The sequence below is a fragment of the Lissotriton vulgaris genome, chromosome 12, assembly GCF_964263255.1.
Source record: "Lissotriton vulgaris chromosome 12, aLisVul1.2, whole genome shotgun sequence".
Taxonomy (NCBI): Eukaryota; Metazoa; Chordata; class Amphibia; order Caudata; family Salamandridae; genus Lissotriton; species Lissotriton vulgaris.
Genome location: NC_141700.1, coordinates 197,419,242 through 197,440,825, shown reverse-complemented (window position 1 = coordinate 197,440,825; position 21,584 = coordinate 197,419,242).

The following is a 21,584-nucleotide window of genomic DNA, read 5'->3' as shown; positions in this document are numbered from 1 at the left end:
TTGCCATTACCTAGAAGTGGAGCGGGATTATTTTCATCAGCCGTCCAAGGCCTCCAGGCAGCTCCCACCTTCGCTGCCTGCACGACTCTGGGCTGGGACTCTGTCCCCCAGCCGGCCCTGAGCTCTGCTCAGAGAGTTGACGTTTCCTTCTCCCCTGAGGCTCCTAAACCAGGTGCACAATCCCGCATCGCGAGATGCTTGTGGACATGCCTGAGCCAAGGGCGGGCCTGTCTGCGCCCCTCAGAGCCGCCCGGAGGAGGCCTGGTTGAGCCAACCCTCTGAGGCCACTTTTTAGAGATCCCAGGTCTTGATGCTCTAACCTAATACGAGCGTTAAGATCAGTGTTTCATCATTCCGTTGCCCCACATTGCTGCCTAAGCAGTTTTAAGTAGCTCAGGTCTTCTGGTAGCCACCAACAATATGGTTCATTACTGACCCCATTACTCTCTCAAAACTTTATTTGGGGTAGCCACTTATAACAGGGCTTACTGAGAGGTCTGATTGTGACCAAAAACATGGAACAATGCGCCTGTGTGGGGAAGAAACAAACACTACCCCTACAAACCGTAACTTCTTTCCAACCAACTTCTATTGGCATGATGCTCTAGAGGGCAATAGGCGTGGTGGCTACGGAAATCGAACTGACTGAAAGGCACTTGTCACTAACCCCAGATCTAGCCACACCCCATATCAGCCATTTTGCCTCAAGCTCATCACTAACCCATGTGGTGGTCAGCGCCTCGGGGAAACCGGGAGAGGGGCTCCAACACAAGCTGGCATGGAGCAACCAGTTTTGGTGACCAACTTAGTGGTGGACTTACAGGTTCAAGTAAGTGCCATTGTGAAGGACAAACTCAATAATTTCATGGAGCGGGTAGACAAGCTTTCATCTTTGGTGGGGCTATGGGTTGGTAAGACAGAGGCATTCTTAAGGGGGAGTGAGCTAGCAAATCATTCAAATTTACAGCCAGCCCCTCCCATTACTAGATTGGAACCCACAGTAACAAATAATACGATCACCGCCTCAACTGCTAACTATGTAATTCAGGAGGGCTCAGCTAAACACATGAGTATTACGGATAGGATAGGAAAAGGCAATAGTATCCACTGCCAGGGACCTATTCAAGGGGCAGAGACAGGAAGTAGTTGCGGGCCACCTACATTAAGGCCACAGGTATGTGACTATACTCAATAGGGGTCTAGCCACAGAGGTGGTGGTAGGTCTGTCCCACAAGAAGAAAGCAATGAATCAAGGTTAGCCTTGCCATGTATTAATCTCCGCCCGGCTTCAACACCCTATGTAATCATTTTAACTGAAGCTCCAGAGTTGAAGAAAGGGTGTAGGGAATTTCATTCTAAATTTAAAAAAAAATGTATATTTTGGCTAGCCAATCACCGGCAATTTTCCTACAGAACTGCAGATGAACCTCTCATGACATGCAGGGTGAGATGGGTGGGCTGAAGGCTGAAAGATGTCTCTGGGGATTGTGTTGTGATAAACTTTAGAAACTCGAAGATCGTGGAAACCCTTTTAGATCGCAATCTATGAAGGGAGGACGGGGGCATTGGGTCCTTCCCCTTGGGCTACTTTTCCCCCCAGGGTTTAAATGATATATTAGAAGGAGAAATTGCTATGAGAGGCGGGTGTGGAACTAGAACAAGCAATAAACAATTATAGGACAGGACCAACCCAGCCCATTACTCTACAACCTGCCGCTATCAAATAGATTTGGCCCTCGAGAGTCAGTAAAATTGACGTCTGAGCAGTGGACCCTTATATGAGAAATTTGACTGCCAAAAGGAGACATTGTGGGGCCCAATTCAACAGGGGGAGGCTGTACAGAGGAGAGGGTCTTTTTAAATCAAAAGGGGGCACAGGTGATGGCACATGTGGGTGGAGAGGGAGGAGCAGTAAGCAGAGAACAGAAGAAGGCCCCTATTTGTTCACCATCACCTGACCACCACCACAGAGTATTCAGGGAAATAATCACCAAAAGTGGGTAGCTGAAAATCCCCTACCCAACCATGCTGGCCATCATGACACCAGCAATGGCACAAGGCTGGAGGGGCTGGAGGCAATCAACCAATCAACCAATTTCACCAGGGTCATATAGAGAATTATGGCACTCAGCTCCTCAATTCAGTTAATTTTATGGGCCCATCCAGGTTGAAGTTTCTATCCTAGAACATAGCTGGACTCACCTCTAAACTAGCTAATCCAGAATGGGGACTATTTATTAAACAACACAATATCTGCATGTTCCAGGAAACATGGCCTAGGGTGGACACCCATAGATTGGGTTATGCAGTATTCTGCATTACAGCTACTCATGGGGGCAGGGGGAAGCCTTCAAGGGGTCTGTGTGGGTTGGCATGCACCTGAGTTGTGATGTGAAACAGATATAGACTTCATCCTCCGTATCTTTCTGACCTTCCCCACAAATGCCAGAATTGCCCTGATCAATGTCTATTCACGGACAGTATGACTATCGACCAACTGACCGCCTCTCTCCCATCAATCGCCAATAACTTTGGGGTAATCATTGATGAGGTTTTAAGCTACCAGTTTGAACCATTCAATCGCCTGACTACAGGCAACCCCAGTGATGAAGACCTATTTCGGGCCATCCCAGAGCCCAATATTCTGCCAACACGGACATGGACTCCTCTGGTGTTGCAGATGTATAGCCTCAATTTGAACCTCTCATTAGGAGCTGGTAATGATCATAAACTTTCTGACACCCGGACGAATTACACCTTCAATAAACCGGGGCAAGCCTCTATCTTTGATTACATTCTGGTAGACACAAAAACCTGGCATAGGATGTTAGATTTCAAAATCATGCACGGTATGATAGTTACCATAATGAGCTTATCTTAGAGGCAATTTAGCCACGTGCTTTGAATGTTTTTGAAGTTTCATCACCACTTGACTCTAGATTAACATTGTCCGATTGTAGGAGGAGAGTTCGCTGGTGGAAATTTTCCCAATCTCAAAAAAAGCTGGCCTCCCAGTGCCAATTAGTTATTCCATTTTTTATGGTAGCTAATCAACTTACCTTGAATGATGGCAGCCCTGCATACCTCCCTAAAATCTTTACTAACCATTGAGACTTACTTTGTATTATGGCCAATATCTTTCACCCAATTAAAAGGTCTAGGTGGAACAAAAAAATCTTGCCACCCATGGTACAGTGTCAGTTGTGGTATAGCCAAGTCAGATCACATTGCTATCATCAAAGCAAATGGCAGGCCATTGGTCAGGGAAAAAAGGGCAGCTCACAAAGTAGTTGGGAGTGCCAAAAATAGGATACCCTCAGAATTGCCCTAAATATTCATGACATGAGGTCTTTTTGGGACATGGTCAATTCAGGTTCCCAAGAAGGCAAACTGACCACAGAACCTAATATTGGAGAGGACGCATGAAAGTTACATTTTGAAGCCCTATACTCAAGGGTGGAGGACACGGACGGGATTATAGCTGACACGCTTATCCCCCGAGTCAACTTCTTTAGATACCCCTTCAATTTCCCTTAAAGAGATAATTGGGGCACTGAGTAGGATACCACCATCTAAGGCTCCAGGGCTAGACAAGATCCCCCGGGACCTTTTTTGTTCTGAACCAACCATCTGGGCCCCCTATTTGTGGAATTTGTTCAATGCCTTATTGCAGGGCATTGCAATCCCCACTTCTTGGCCGGGGGCCAAAACTATACCAATCTTTACAAAGGGTTCACCGCTTCTTCCTGTCAACTATCGCCACATTAGCCTTATTGACATACACCAGAAACTATTTGCAGGTGTACTTTTGGGGCGATCCCAGAGTTGGATGGATGAACATTATGTTCTCCAACCCCTCCAGGCCAGGTTTAGAGCTAAGATCTTTACAACTGATCACATTTTTAGGCTACAACTAATATATTGGACATCAGTATGCATAGAGGATTGCAGCCTCTACTTAATATATGTGGACCTAAAATCTGTATTCGACCTGGTACCGAGGGATAAACTATGGGCAATTTTACTGGCCGTGGGAGTCCCAGCATACCTTTGCCATCAGTTGAAAAGCTTACATGTGGGCAACTAGGTATGGCAAAAACTGTGAACTCACAGCCCCCCTACTGGTAGAAAGAGGTGCTGGCTAAGGCTGTGTCCTGACCCGGCCCTCTTTTGTCTTTTATCAACGGCTCAGTCAAGTCATTTATTGCAGGGCTGGGCATTGATGCTCCCAGATTAGCGTATCGAACAATACCAGGTATGATGTTCGCTGATTGCACCCTCCTGCTTTCGAAATCACCCATGGGAATCCAGAGGGTCCTTGACATTTTTAGTGTTTTCTGTAGGAACCGGGGTCTGGAGATTTATCTCCAGAAAACTAAGTATATTATATTTAATGTAAGCAAGAGTACCCAGTCAAAACCCCAGCTAGATGGAAGACTATTAGAGAGGGTGTCCATCTTTGAGTACCTTGGGATTATACTCACTAAGAAAATGGACAGGAGTGCACAAATCAAGCAAACAAGTCTAAAGTTGGCTCAGACAATGGGGGGTATGATAAAGGTATATAGGAGTTGTACCCACAGATGTGTTGGCCCGGCAGTGGAAATCTACATAACACAAGTGCTCCCCTGTATGGTGCTGAAAATTAGGCTCATTGTCCATCTGGCTCCTTATTGAGCACTGAGAATTCCTATGCTATGCAATTAGTGGGTCTTCCCCCGAGCACCCCATTAACACATCTCCGTATGGATCTTGGGATTAGATCTATTGCAGACAAAGCTGCTCTTAGACCCCTTTTATTTTGGCAACGTCTGTGGAGCCATCCTGAATTGGCTGAATACAGGGATGAGCTGAGAGTTTTGAGCCTGCATGGTCCGGACAAATTATCATGGTTGGCATATATCAGTAAAAAATGTGTGGCCATGGGTAGGGAGGAACCTATGGAATAATGAAGAAGAAAGTTGCCCGGTGAGTCCTAGGAAGACCCTGATTGAGAGGTATAGAGAACTTAAACTTTTGCAGGTACACAGGAGGCCCACATCTGGCTAATTGACCCTAGGTTCCTGGAAGTAAAAGAACAATATAGGATAGATGCTGTCATGGATGACATTCAGACTCTACTGGCTAAGAAGCTATATTTGTCATTCAGACACAGGGTGCTCCTGTTGCATCCCTTCACAAATAAGTGGGCAGGTTCATCCAATTTGGGTTGCCCAACCTGTATTAACGCAGATGAAACGGAATATCATGGGTCTATTTTTTTGTCAAGGATATATGAGGGCACCGATTCGAAGGCTGCTTCAGGTATGCAGAAATTTGGGGTCCAGTCACTGTAGTGAGGTTTTTAGGCTATTTGTTAGAAATAGGATTTCTGGTTGGCTAAGGTTTACACCAAAGCCAGGCAGAAACCACCACTCTAGTCAGGATAAGGGAGTTACACTCCTAAAATAACCCCTGCTCACCTCCCTTGGTAGCTTGGCACGAGCAGTCAGGCTTATCTCAGAGGCAGTGTGTAAAGTATTTGCACATAACCAACAGTAATACAGTGTAAGCACTACAAACGGACACCACAAGAGTTAGGAAAAATATCCAATATTTTTATATACTCAAACAAGACCAAATAGGATACAAATCTACAGTACTTCAAAAATATTTGCTTCAACAGATGTCTTTTAAATGGTAAAATTACATTGAAAACACAGTTCGTACTAGTCGGTAACTCGGTCCGAGTCTACCGCGATGCTGAAAACAACAGAGACTCACAATTCCAGCTGACCATGTCAGTATGGGCCAGCGACAGTGGGGCAGACTCGTTCACAGTACCTTTCTTAGTGCGACTCTCAAGGCGGTGCGAGTCGGTCTTGGCATCCCTCGCGGTTGCAATACAAAGTGGCAGTGGTGCACGTGCGGTGTCCCTTGATGTTAGGCGAGCTGCTCGGTGACGATCATCCAGATGGCGTCGGTGAGACCAAGACGGGCGGTGCAGGGTGAGACATTGCTCAATGCGGTGCTGGCAAGTTGCGATGCAGGTAACAGAGCCAGGCGTGGCGTCCGTCGCGGTTACGGTGCAAAGTGGAAGCGGTGCACTGTGCGGTGTCCCTCGATGCGGTGCGTTTATCAAAGTAACAAGTGGTCCTGAGCATACAGGAATGAGAGAAAACAAAGATATATATAGACCACAATGGGCTCCTATATAGTTCAAAGGTCCTTGTCCAGCCGGGCAAGGAATATTTATTAGTTTAATAAATTGTTTATTCTAACAATAGAACACATAACCCTTAAGAGTGGGGTTATAGCAGGGCACAGTCCTGTGCCTTACGTAGGGAAGAAGTGAAAGCAAGTGACAGAAAATAACAGGCAAACAGGGTGAGCTTACAGGTCACTGATATAAATTTACAATGACAGTGTATCCTGAAGTTAATCATACAAACAATAATGTGGTGAAGTCACATGTATGAATAACTCTAAAAGCGGTCGACGTTTCGATCCCAAGCTCAGTTATAAAGGGATTATCTTCAGGACATGAAAATAATTTTGCCTGAATAAAGTTTTTGAAAAGACACCACGTAGGTGTCTGAGATAAGGATTTTCTTCAGATGCTGTGGCCAGGTTAGTAAGATGGCCGAGCGTAGCCCATTGCTGGAATTTCCGTCTCTTTTTGGGTCACTGGTGCTTTAGAATTCTGTAGAGGTGCCGGGGTTTGTAATCCAGTCAGGGCGCCACATATAAATTTCTTTACAATTGGTATCTGTTACACCGATGGTGTGGCTTTCCGTGTAGAAGCCGAGGCCAGGGATTGCTGCACAGAAGAATTACTTTGCGTGCCAATATGCGGTGGCAATGCGTCCTCTGAGGAAGGACAACAAATGCAAGGGATAGCTGCTTCTTGGCGGAACGCTTGAACCGCCGATTGATTTCTCTCATCTGGGAAACCGTGAACAGGCATGGAGATAAGCGCCGTGTTGAATTGGCGGCCAGATTGATGACTGGTCAGCAGGAGTTTGAAGGATGCTCTGGTAACGCCGGTCACACGCGCTGTGTCTCGCAGGATCGCTCCAGTCACTGTAGTGAGGTTTTTAGGCTATTTGTTAGAAATAGGATTTCTGGTTGGCTAAGGTTTACACCAAAGCCAGGCAGAAACCACCACTCTAGTCAGGATAAGGGAGTTACACTCCTAAAATAACCCCTGCTCACCCCCCTTGGTAGCTTGGCACGAGCAGTCAGGTTTATCTCAGAGGCAGTGTGTAAAGTATTTGCACATAACCAACAGTAATACAGTGTAAGCACTACAAACGGACACCACAAGAGTTAAGAAAAATATCCAATATTTGTATATACTCAAACAAGACCAAATATGATAAAAATCTACAGTACTTTAAAAATATTTGCTTCACCAGATGTCTTTTAAATGGTAAAATTACGTTGAAAACACAGTTCGTACTAGTCGGTAACTCGGTCCGAGTCTACTGCGATGCTGAAAACAACAGAGACTCACAGTTCCAGCTGACCGTGTCAGTATGGGCCAGCGACAGTGGGGCAGACTCGTTCACAGTACCTTTCTTAGTGCTACTCACAAGGCGGTGCAAGTCGGTCTTGGCATCCCTCGCGGTTGCAATACAAAGTGGCAGTGGTGCATGTGCGGTGTCCCTTGATGTTAGGCGAGCTGCTCGGTGACGATCGTCCAGATGGCGTCGGTGGGACCAAGGTGGGCGGTGCAGGGTGAGACATTGCTCAATGCGGTGCTGGCAAGTTGCGATGCAGGTAACAGAGCCAGGCGTGGCGTCCGTCGCGGTTACGGTGCAAAGTGGAAGCGGTGCACTGTGCGGTGTCCCTCGATGCGGTGCGTTTATCAAAGTAACAAGTGGTCCTGAGCATACAGGAATGAGAGAAAACAAAGATATATATAGACCACAATGGGCTCCTATATAGTTCAAAGGTCCTTGTCCAGCCGGGCAAGGAATATTTATTAGTTTAATAAATTGTTTATTCTAACAATAGAACACATAACCCTTAAGAGTGGGGTTATAGCAGGGCAAAGTCCTGTGCCTTACGTAGGGAAGAAGTGAAAGCAAGTGACAGAAAATAACAGGCAAACAGGGTGAGCTTACAGGTCACTGATATAAATTTACAATGACAGTGTATCCTGGAGTTAATCATACAAACAATAATGTGGTGAAGTCACATGTATGAATAACTCTAAAAGCGGTCGACGTTTCGATCCCAAGCTCAGTTATAAAGGGATCATCTTCAGGACATGAAAATAATTTTGCCTGAATAAAGTTTTTGGAAAGACACCACGTAGGTGTCTGAGATAAGGATTTTCTTCAGATGCTGTGGCCAGGTTAGTAAGATTGCCGAGCGTAGCCCATTGCTGGAATTTCCGTCTCTTTTTGGGTCACTGGTGCTTTAGAATTCTGTAAAGGTGCCGGGGTTTGTAATCCAGTCAGGGCGCCACATATAAATTTCTTTAGAATTGGTATCTGTTACACCGATGGTGTGGCTTTCCGTGTAGAAGCAGAGGCCAGGGATTGCTGCACAGAAGAATTACTTTGCGTGCCAATATGCGGTGGCAATGCGTCCTCTGAGGAAGGACAACAAATGCAAGGGATAGCTGCTTCTTGGCGGAACGCTTGAACCGCCGATTGATTTCTTTCATCCGGGAAACCGTGAATAGGCATGGAGATAAGCGCCGTGTTGAATTGGCAGCCAGATTGATGACTGGTCCGCGGGAGTTTGAAGGATGCTCTAGTAACGCCGGTCACACTCGCTGTGTCTCGCAGGATCGCTCCAGTCACTGTAGTGAGGTTTTTAGGCTATTTGTTAGAAATAGGATTACTGGTTGGCTAAGGTTTACACCAAAGCCAGGCAGAAACCACCACTCTAGTCAGGATAAGGGAGTTACACTCCTAAAATAACCCCTGCTCACCCCCCTTGGTAGCTTGGCACGAGCAGTCAGGCTTATCTCAGAGGCAGTGTGTAAAGTTTTTGCACATAACCAACAGTAATACAGTGTAAGCACTACAAACGGACACCACAAGAGTTAAGAAAAATATCCAATATTTTTATATACTCAAACAAGACCAAATATGATAAAAATCTACAGTACTTTAAAAATATTTGCTTCACCAGATGTCTTTTAAATGGTAAAATTACATTGAAAACACAGTTCGTACTAGTCGGTAACTCGGTCCGAGTCTACCGCGATGCTGAAAACAACAGAGACTCACAGTTCCAGCTGACCGTGTCAGTATGGGCCAGCGACAGTGGGGCAGATTCGTTCACAGTACCTTTCTTAGTGCGACTCACAAGGCGGTGCGAGTCGGTCTTGGCATCCCTCGCGGTTGCAATACAAAGTGGTAGTGGTGCACGTGCGGTGTCCCTTGATGTTAGGCGAGCTGCTCGGTGACGATCGTCCAGATGGCGTTGGTGAGACCAAGGCGGGCGGTGCAGGGTGAGACAATGCTCAATGCGGTGCTGGCAAGTTGCGATGCAGGTAACAGCGCCAGGCGTGGCGTCCGTCGCGGTTACGGTGCAAAGTGGAAGCGGTGCACTGTGCGGTGTCCCTCGATGCGGTGCGGGCAGCGGCTTGGTGACGATCGTCCAGATGACGCCGGTGAGGCCAAGGCGGGAGGTTCAGGGTGAGACGGTGCTCGATGTGGTGCTGGCAAATTGCAATGCAGCGACAGCCAATTGGGGGGAATCGGTGTGGGCCGAGCTGGACAGCTGTACGTGACGAGATGGTCACAGGTGTCGAGCCAGCAGTGACCGTGTCGGTGAAGCGAGGCAAAGCAGGATGCGGTGCCCCTCAATGCAGTGTGAGCAACGACTCGGTGGCGATCCTCTAGGACGGAGTCAGTGAGATCTAGGCGGCAGTGCAGGGCGAGGCAGTGCTTCATTGTGGTGTCTTCAGGACCCAAGGCCAGTGTCAGAGTTGGATGACAGAGTCGGTTGCGGTTCCCTCTCCTCTGTGGCAACTGAAACAACAGTTCCAGAGGCTGTACCAAGAGGTTGGTGAAGTCTTTGCAGTCCCTGAGACTTCTTAACAGGAGGCCAGCTCAGTTTCAGGCCCTTGGAGATACTCAGCACAAGTAGAGAAAGTTCAGTCCAGTCCTTTCACTGCCCAAGGCAGAATCAGCAGCTGCAGGCTAACCCAACAAAGGAACAACACAGCAAAGGGACAGTACTCCTCCTGGCAGCTCTTCCAGCTCTTCTTCTTTACAGGTTCCTTGATTCCAGCGAGATCTAAAGTCTTGGGGTTTGGGTCCCAATATTTATAACAGCAAATCCTTTGTCCTCTGAAGGCAGAGGGGCCTGGATCTACTTCCATCCAGTTCAGGGTGCTTTCTGCCAGGGTCCACCTTCTTTCTTTGTCAGTGTGGGCCAGGGTCCTCCGACGCACCACAGGAGGTGGAGCCAGCATTGTGGATGGTGATCTCAGCCCTATACAGACCTAGGCGCTACTCCTCCCACCCATCTAGGTGTATATGTGCCTATTCAGCCTGTTTGAATCACCCTGTCTCTGCCCAGCCCTGTCACTCACAAACCAGACAGCAAATACACACGCTCGTATAGGCAGACTGGATGGTTAGGTCAGAAAATGCTGGCTTTCTAAAAGTGGCATTTTCAAACACAGAATGCTAAAACCATCTTCACTAAAAGATGTATTTTCTCACTCTGAGTTCAGGCATACTAAACTCGAGTTTCCATAGTCAGTTATGATCATAGGATGTAATGATCAAACTGCCCATACTGGCCTATTGAGAACTAAGTATGAGCTAATTTATCGAATTTGCGGTACTCGCGGTTCTCAAAATCCACAAACTTTCATTCGATTGCTGATTTTTATCTTTTTGTGAGTTTGCAGGATTTATTTCACCGCGGCTATGGCGAACTTACCCATGCTGTCTACTATGGGCGCGGCCATCTTGTTCGCGTTGCGTATTTCCATTTTCCAGTCGCTAGTTGCATGCTCGCGTTGTGCATTTCCAGTTCAATTACGCAATTGCATGTTCTCGTCCGTTTTTGCGTGCTCGTGAGGGAAATATCGCCTTTTCTATCCTGTTTCAATCTTTGTAATCCATTGTTTCTTTGAACTTTTTTTTCTTTTTTACTCATTATCTATCTCTCTATTTTTCTACACCTATATTTTGTTTTTTTTCAACTTTTTGTTACTTTAATAACTACTTTTTTTTTAGCTCTCTCTTTTCCTTTATTTACTTTTGTCCCTATTCTTTCCTATTTTTCATTTCTTCTTTGACCCAGGACCATGGCAAAGGGAGCCGGCAAGTCGAAGGGGAAGAGTCAAGCACCCCGTAGCCGGTTCCATTGTGGGCGATTAAGGGGGGAGTCAGTAAGTCCCAGGGAGATCTTCAGCACATTGGACGTGGCCACACTGGTCTTCTTAGTGCAGCGCCACCATCCCAAGACCGTCGCGGCAGGTGGCAGGCCCGGTACCTGGTATGGCCTCCGAGAGCATCGCCAGCTATGGGGTAAGGTGTGCCGGGTCATGTATCGGGAGTCTGGGGTCCAGCGCACCTACAAACAGGTGACGCACAGGTGGTCCGACATCCTGGACCGGGAACAAGACCTGCTCAACCTGCTTGGCATCGAGATCCCTGGGCTTGGTGAGTACCAGCTATTTAATAACTACTTTGTTTTCTACTGCTCTGTGTTATATTGCAAATATATGTTTTTTCCGAAGAGCAAGAATGCTGCCGATTACATTGCATGTAAATTATGTTTCAAAAGCTTCCGTGATTGCAGGTGCTCACCTGCTCAGTCAGTGGCGGTGCTACTATGCTTACTTGTTTTCAATTTTGTGCTCATTTGCCCTGAGTGATTATGTATTAGTGTACTTTAGAGAACTGCGTAATGCTGGAGAGACTAGACACTCAAGTCCAGTCCTTCCTTTGTACTCCTGCCACTTAGAAGAGATAGTGGTGGTGGATTGATAGGTTGAGTATATTATGACTTGTTATGTTTTTAGTGGTCTGCAATCATGACGGACTGTGTCTGTCACATCGCGTGCTGCTGAGTGCTGCCAGTCCTAGTAGAACCTTTTTGTAGTTGGTTTAGTGAGTTACTTAACTTTCCAAGTAGACGGTCCGCGAATCCAGCAATACTATGATGACATCCTAGTAGACCACATCAGATAGGTCAATAAATTGAGTGCAATTGTTGTTTATTTCCCCGAAATATTTTGTTATTGTTTTTTTTAAATGTTTGATTTCGTTGATAACCATCATCCATGTTTGTGTCTTTCTTTCATGTACATCAGCTCCTCCCAGGGGCAAGAGTACAGAGGTGGCGGCGCCAGCGGAGCAGGAAGGCCAGGATTGGTCTGCCGAGGGCTCTTCTGCTGGTCCCAGTAATTTTTCCTGTTAATATTAATAATTATACTTCCCTAACTTTTACAGCACCTATTTATTCCAAACGTTCATCATAATTCTATTTTTTCCTAAATCGTCTTTGATCTTCTTGTAGACTGTTTCTTATCCTGCCTCTACTATGACTCTCTGTGCTACTACTATGTATTATTATTAGTCTGTCTGTGTAGCTAGTTATTCTTGCACAGTTGGCACAAGGTGTTAAACAAAACTCCTATTCAGCAATAGCTCTAGGCACTGAGTGCAGTCCTCTGGGTTGTCCATAATGTCTATTGAAGTCTTTTTAATGTTTATGCTTTGACAATTCCCAACAATAAAATGCCAATGGCTACCAAGAATAAGATACTAGTTTACTTTTTGATTGAATAGGAGGACATACTACTACTGTTGCAGGTCTGCACATACAGAACTATGGACAAGAAATAGGGCATTGGTGATAATAGGCGCAGTTAGACTTTCCACATACCTCAGTCATAACAGAAGTTGAAGCCCATTCTCCTTACTGACAAGCTAGTGTGTCAGAGTCATTATTTAGCTCCGGAATGCAGCAATGATCCCCAATGATTATACAACCTAGTACATAAGACTACGGAGTCAGAGTCCCGACCTCTCAGAGTCAGGGAATCATGCTTGCAAATTGCAAACGCTTTCGCTCACTCACTCATGACCAAAAACCACAGAGTCTATGTGAGTTTTAAAGCTTTATTAAAAGTAAAACTACTAGTGTACTCTGTATATTAAATTTCAATTGTGCATTATATAAAACATTTATTAAAATCAACTTCACATAAGATGAACGGTGAACTCTTGAAAACTGAACAGTGGCTGATTTTACAAATTAACTGTGGGAGAGCCCTCACCTGGTTGGAACTTAAAGTCTTGGTGGTGATGATGATGACTCAGAGTAACATATTGCTCTTGTTCGTAGAAGGGAAACTTCTGTCTGTTATGAAAAAAATGGTGCGTGTTAAAAAGCAAGTATTCATCCGTTGTGCCAAAAAGTGTAGCATGTTATGGCTAAGCATAAATAAAAACACCCTCCCCTTCCAAAAGGGGAATTTTTAGTTTAGACTAGAGAGTCACAAATAATTAAATGTGTTTATCTAATAACATATTTTTTCATTCCTAGACAAAATAGGGAGTGGTGTATATGGCATCTAAAAATATGAAATGTATTTTCTTGGCGTAACACCATCAGCACAGCCCACCACCAGTGCCGGGGCCAGCGCGGAGGTGGTCACTCAGGGACGGATGCAATGCCAGCAGGAACTGCTGTGGGGGATGCCACGGTAGTGGCGGGCAGTGGAAAGCTAATATATTCCTTACTTATTGAGATTGCACAGTAGGCTCGCTGCAGGGGTGTATATGTTGTACAGTACAAGTACACTTTACTGTTAAGAAGACTTACAAATTTAGAACTGCATTTTTGTCAACCAGGTAGAGGACAGTTACCCTTGACTTCGCATTAGCAATAGCATTAGCGGCGGGAGTTGACGAGTAATCAATGGCCTCCTCTAAATTTGACTTCAACTCAGCTGTGAAAGTTTTATAGAGAAGCCAAGTCAGATCATGGATGAAATTGATGGATGGGATGAATGAAAAGGGAAAGAAGGGTGTAAGGAAGGACGAGTGAGTTAAATTAATGACTGGCAAAGTATGATGCGTGTTTTTGAATGCAGGCACAGGTGGCTGGTAATCTGATGCATGACCGGTTGAAGGCTGAAGCAAGGATGGGTTTAAGAAGAAAGAAAAGAGGACTGCCTGGATCGGTGAAACAGAAACTGTATGTGTGCACAATATATCCTTTGGTTCAAATTCAAATGCAAGTCAAGCAAGGATGCATGGCTGGCGGTTTAAAAAATAAAATAAAAAGGGTGTTTGTTTGTGAGAAAAAGTAAGGTGTGTCCAGTTGAGACATTAAGAAGAATGATTGACATTTACTTTGAATGGATGGATGCCTGGGTGGTATCTTCCTCATAGATAGCATAGGTGTATGTAGAGTAAACAGAGTAGACGGTCACTGGATGAAGAGTGTTACTTTGAAGAGCATGTAACAGCGCACGTCCGTGCCAGAGTAGTAAAGCGGAGGAAAGTAGAAGTTGTAATTTTTCAGAATACTCCCTTGAATAACAGTAGTTTGCAAGCACAGCATATATTGTGTATCTATATTGTATAGTTTACATTATCAAGTCAAGTCCCAAGTGCCTTCCTCCGGCGATTACGGGGACCATGAATGAATGAATGAATGAATGAATAAAAATGTATTTGTGGTTACTCAAAACCATTAAAATAAGGCAACAAACTACAAAAGAGCATTATTATAAAATAAAAGAAACTTAAAATGAATAAGACGTAAACTTAGTTAAAATCTAGAGTTCATTGGACCATTTATGCTCGTCCGTCAATCTTGCCTGATCTCACTCAGAAGTGCTGGTAAGTCTCGATAGTGTGCGAGTTCACGATCGGGGTCAATGGCCTAGCTGTGGATGTCCATCAATTTTCCGACGTGACTGTTGGATGAATTTGCTGAACATAGCCATATCTTTCACTGTTTCCATTGTGAATAGGTGATAGATGGCCTCCTTTATTGATCTGATCCCGCAAGTGAGTAAGATTGGCTTTAGGTAGAGGTTACGCTCAGAGGACAGCGCCGGGCAACAAAATAAGATATGTGCAAAGCTCCCATGTTTGTATTTACATAGCAGACACTCTGAATGCCTTGTCCAGGGTGACCTTGAGGGGTAAAGTTCTTTAAGGGGGAGAGGATGTAGTCTCAGCGCTAAGATCCTATTTAACGCTTGTTCCCCCACCACCTGGGTAAGGTGGAGTTTGGAGTTCTGTACAGTATGTGGGAGTTTTAAGGACTCGTGAAAGCCTCCTGTTTCCAAGGATTCCAGATCTGAGATGCGCGAACAGAAGCAAACCTTTTTTTTATCATGCTTTTAATGGCGGCCTACCTAATTGACTCAGGGTCCCCGTTTTCCACTGCGAGCTTCATGGCTTCTTTAGCGGCAGAGAGGCTGTTTGACCACGGGTTGTCCGGTTCCAGAAAAATACTTTTTATGGTAGATTTCAGGGTATTCTCCAGAGCCTCAGTGGCATCGAAGAAGTATTTGCTCATTGAGGCCAGCTCTTCATATTTTTGTTGGTTCAGATCGAATTCAAGCCGCACTAAGGTGTTTCTGGTGCAGGGCGGTAGATGGAATAACTTTTTATATGCCGAGCAGTGGATTTTTTCCAGCACGCTAGGTACTGCTGTGCGTAGTTCAAAGATGGTATTAACTTCGCCCTTAGTACTCTTTGAATTGCTGTTGTTGTAGGGCTATGTAAGGTAGCATACAACTTGCCGAGGGCGTATGTAATGCTTTTCCCTTTTGCGCGTATTTTGTCTAGATGTACTCCTGGGCACCCTGTCTCGCTAAGCCAAACTCCCAGATAATTATAGTGTTGTGTGCAGTCCAAGGACAACTTTACGGGGACCACTCACTACCTCTGTTAATCATTTTTTTTCAAATCTGTCATTCATGTGTGGCCTATCGGTGTTCACTTAATCAATAAAAACAAAGCACCTAAAGTCATCCCTTATATAAGCAAATATCCTGTGAAGGGATAGATGATCATATTATCTTCTTCATTTTCCTTTTGTAGTAGTCGGGGGCAGGGCAGGGTGAGAGTTAAATTAATTGAGCAGTAGCTTTTGTAACAGAGTATGGCCAGTGCCTCCCGTAATAGAAAAGTATGAGCTTCACCACCTGCAAGTACTGGATTGGTAACAGTAACGCAAGTCTGCGTCATCATGGCTTGAGTCTGTTTTTCTTTGGTGCAAGCTGACTGCGCTGGCATTATGCCGGCTTCCACAAGTTTACTTACTAATTACTCTAAACAAGAGAGAAGAAGAAGACTGGTGTACTGTCTGAGTCTAATGTAGTGAGTCCATATAGTGCTAGTAGAATTCCTGAAACTCCCTCTAATGTTAGAGCAGAGGCCGACGAAGTGGGAAGTTAGATAGATACATGCCACAAATGTTATATACTGTGCATGCAAGTTGCTAGTGCTACTGTGACACAACTTTCTGTTGCCTTTTTTGTGTTAATCTTAAAGAGTATTGGTTACAGTATTTTTTTCTTTCTTCATATAGATACTCCTTCTAATCTATCAAGGAAGGAGTTGGCTATCCAGGCCAGGCGACGGAAGCTGGAGGCAATTGCCACCAAATATTGGCGGCTGGTGGCTCAGGAGGAGGAGGATGACTCGCAGTCAACATCCACAACAACAGCTGCATCCTCCTCCGCTGCCCCTGGGTCATGCAGCCAGTGCAGTACTCCAGCGGTACGGTGCCGTGGTCCAGCAGCCACCCGCCAACCGCCGAGCAGCGAAAACAACAGCTGCCCCCCACAGTACCAGCAAGGCTCGTATGCACCGATTGACCCTGCGAGTGGCCTACATTGAGCAGGAGGTGGAGAGGCAGAAAACCCTGCTCAAGGCCCTCCGGAGAGAGCTGCGTGACCACCTGGCCACAGGACACTGCCGGCCAAAGTAGAGACTGGGGAGAAACTGTCCCTTGCCCCTTTTTAAAAGACTTTTAGGGGGGTGGGAATTGGGCGTTGGGGTTTTTGAACTTTTGGGGATATTTCATGGACATTGTTTGAGGTTAGGGAGGGCGGTGAGTTGGGTCTTGTCGGATAGTTTATTTTTGTAAGGCTCAAAATAATTATTTATTTTACAAATAGCATGCACATTTTTAATGTTTTGTGGGGGAGGCAGGGGGGTTAACTGTACGTTTGTTTTCCTGAAACTTAACTGGCTGGTTGATTCAAATTGACCAAATTAGTACAAAAGTGCCACTGACAGAGTTAGTGAATTCAATTGTCCAACTACTTAACTAGGACTACCGTTAGTCTCTCCTCTCCTCCTGCTCCATTATTTTTCCTCCCCCAAAATGCTTAGCTTACCTGTGATTTCTGCTTGAGAATAGGGCTAGGCACAAGGCTGGCTGCATGGCAAATGGCGATTAAGGTTGGCTATGGAATCCTGGAAGGATGAAATGGCATCGTTGTGGTGATAGTAGTAGTGGTATACACTGGCAGTAGCAGCACATGAAAAAAAAGGAAATGAGTCATTGAGTTGCCAGAGAGGAGCATTAAAACAGTGTGATAGTACACAAGAACAGTGCCATAAATTGTAGCCTAAGCAATGCTAAAGTATTCAATCAAAAGTTAACTACTAGTTGCGTGGATAATGGCTAGTACAAGAACTAGTACTGAAGGACAAAGCAGCGTAAGCTTACGTCACGTGTAGAAGGATGTTGTTGTTGATGAATCCACTCAATGGCAGACATGAAATTCTGAATTGATTTGCAAATACTTATGGGTGTGTGTCAAGCAGAATAGGAATATATCCTTGGATTCCTTGACCTGCCTTGAAATTGATTTTCTTTTGCTTTGACGTTATCATCCCCAGAAAGCGTGTGGACTTATTGGTGTCATTTACTCACACCTCAATGAAAACCACACAGCCCGGGGGAGAGGATTAGGGTTTAAAAAATGGATGGGAATGGGGGTTTTTGGGAAAGTTTTTTGGGAGAGAGAAAAAAAACCAGCATGGACAAACAACAAATGAAGAAGAACAAATCTTTGGATACGACCATATCCATAAATCTTTTAAGGGACATAAGGGAAGTGCATGCATGAAGTTGTTTGCTAAATGGACGGTTAGGTTACTGAAAAGTAGTACTTATACTACAACTTACTAACTAGTACTAAACAATTAGACAGTACAGGGCTGCAGTAATTACACAATTTCACTTGCCTATCTGTCCTCAGAGAGAATAAACACTTAGTAGTACATTAGATTAGTTTTAAAAATATCAAAAAATCATATCAAATAGCTGTAGGGATACATTTGAAGCAGGGAGCAAACGCACAGAGTCGCACTCATAGAAGTTCACAACAATAACATTATTTAAAAGATAAGGACAAGAAAAGTGGATACTGTAACTGTATGTTGTAGTTGTCCTGGTCAAATTGGTAAGTTGCATGCATCCAGCTATTCCTCTTATTCGCGGTACTCCTCCATTCCTTCGGGCGCTCCGTCTATCAATCTTGGTGACCACCACACTGTCCACTACCTGCCTGGCAGATGCGGAATTGCGGATTGCTATGGTAAGCCTGAGTTAATGTTTTTCCCATCGCACAGGGTAAGTGCCGGCCTGTAATTGTCGATGGAAAAACAGAAAGGGATATTAAAACACCCCGGAGGAAAAATATAAGGTACGGTGTGTAGTGCAAAAATAGCACTTTCACTTTCAGAGGCGACAGTATTACATACATGAATCATTTCTAAAGTGCCTACTCTGAGTCTCTGTTTCCAGGGTAATATTTAGCACACAGCAGGTCAGGGCCATGCAGACGGTCAAGGCAGGCACCACTGAGTGAACCACCAACCTCCATGTAGCATACCTCTTTGACACAGACAGAAAAAGCAGATCTAATTTTATACAGAAAGCCACATAGCCGCAATTTTACATGAACCGTTGTATGACTCTGGCATAACACTTCACTGGCTCGACCACTCCATACCACGACTAGACAGACATGTAGTTCTGCTGTGGTTGTTGTTGACTTGTTTACCTGTTTGACACTCACGAAATGGCCATAGTTCTTCCATAAATCGACGATGATGAGCAATCCTTCTTAGTCAGTGACTGTAGAGATATTATGTAACCTTAGTCATCATGACTCATCTTCATCATCATGGTGTTAGCAAACTCAATGTTGTTCATGGAGTCACAGTCTACACACAGTGAGTCCAAGGACATTTTCCATATTGAAAAATGCAATGTAGTGGCCCCTGCAGTAGAAGTACAATTTGTATTAAACAAGGAAAACAAAGTAGACTTGAGTTACATTTAGTGTGTAAAAGATTAAATAATAACTGAACACATAGGATTCATTTCATGCACAACAAACAAACAGCAATTGCTTTGATCAGAGCCAGACAGCCAGTGTTGTCCACTGCATGCCATCTCATCATTCATTACCTGTTCCACTTTTTGTCAGCATCTTATTCTTAGGTGAAAGGCCACAGGGCAGTCTCTCGTGTTAATTTCAGAAGTAACAGTCATCATAGGCCCTCAGCCATTCCAGTCCCACTTCTTTTGAAGGGACTCGTCTACTAAGCGACAGTTTCTTGATTCTGTGTAATAATCCGTCTACTACCTTGAGGGAAATGGATACGGGGAGTCTGGAGGAGGAGGATAGAGGAGCATGACTGAGTTGTGAACTTGTGAACTTCAGGAAAGCAGACAGCGGCACCTTCAATATGGAAATAAGACGAAGACAGTGCTGCTGATGGATTTGTTGTGATTAAAGTTTTATTGTTCTAAAAGTTGCAAATCAAAGAAAGACACACAGAAATAAAAGTGAATAAGGACGGAGAAAAAAAGTAAGTATTTCAAGCCTAGGTGTCAGGGAAGTAGAGCTCGTCCTCAAACTCTGTGAATTGAACCGGGAGTAGGTCAGCTAACATAGAAGAACTTCCATCACCTAAGTCGGCGTCCTCTTCTTCCTGAGTGGATTCACGTGTTTTGAAATCTGGTGATATGAAGTGCTGATTCATCTTGATCATTGTTAACCTCTCCACATTTTGGGGCGAGAGGTGGGTCCTTTTTGAAGTTACAATGGCACCAGCAGCACTGAAAACACATTCAGAAGACATGCTTGCGAGTGGGCAAGACAAATAATTTATAGCCAGCTTGGTGATCAGTGTCCATTGAGGCTTTTTCCCATACCAATACACCAATGGGTTCTGATCAAAGAAGACCTCTGCTGGGTCATCCAGATAGGCCTGCACCATCCACTCAAGGTCCTCCAGGGGGGCTCCACTTTGCGTACCATCTGTTGCCTTTGCATCAACACTGGAACAGGCAAACCCTTGATGAGTTTCTGATCCGCTTCCGACGATATTATGGCTGGGCCTGGTACAGGTGATACTGGTGTCAGTACCGGCTCTGAGGGAAAGTGGACCTTGACGCCGGACGGCCTGCTGCTTCAGTAGTACTTGTGGTGGTTCCTACAATCTCCTGCCGCTCTTTTTCGAACTGAGTGGCTGACAGAGCTAGCCAATGTTTGTACTTGGAAACATCTTCATTAGAAAAAGGAATGAATGTATTGCTGGCCAGTGCCTTTTTGTTTATTCAAAAAGATCTGAAAACTTCAGATCCAGAGAACCTGGCTAACTTCTGGAACATGACACCTTAAGGTCTGTTTCAGAAACAGGGAAAGAAAACTTTTTCTTTATAGTCCCCTCACTCACCGGAGTTTCCTCACGGTGACATGCTTCATCATTGGGGCTTCTCAACCCAGCTGCGGGTTGAGGTGTGCTGCGACTATCGCGATTGCGAAGGAGCACTTTTATCTGAAGACTATGTGTCGTGTAGTGTGAGAGAAAGGGGAAACTGAAGTGGAGTGAAAGAATTAAAAATATCCTGCTAGTGGGCTAAACTAACTTTATTCCGGCCCCTAGTGGATATATTAAAAACGGGGTGGTTTACTAGAAAAACTGGCTCTATTATGGAACACAGTGTCTAGTAAGCGTGTCAACTAGTTTCGAGCTGTACCCCACAGCTCTTCTTCAGGACTACTACAGGGTCCAGCCCTGTGAGTGGCACTCCAAAACAAAAACAAAAAGTGAAAGGTATGCCTATATTAATATTATAATATACATACTCTTATCTTTGCAAGTCTTTGGTAAATCTGTGGAGAAAAATACTTCCAATGTTAATGGTACAATATCCATTTATCCAATGATGTTATCATATCAAGAATAGCATTTTTCATTAAATTGGTGTCTCAGTAAACTACTTTGTGATAGTATATGTACACCTTCACCCATTCCACACACATTTTTCAAAACCGAGTGGTCCCCATATCTGAAGGAGCACCCTACATGCATTATCTGTGGCTATGTTTTAAAATAACCAACACACTTGTGGCATGGTCTGTGGGTCCAACACATAACAAAACGGACAAAACAAAACATATAGAGGAAGAATTCATACTTTTTAAAAGGTTGCACTGAACCTCATGGTCAATCGCGGGAAGAACATATATCCCCGTAATCACCTAGTAGTAGAATAATCAGAAGCTGTTATAGGTTCCAAAATATATCAATAATAAAGCCACACGCGCTTCGAAAAAC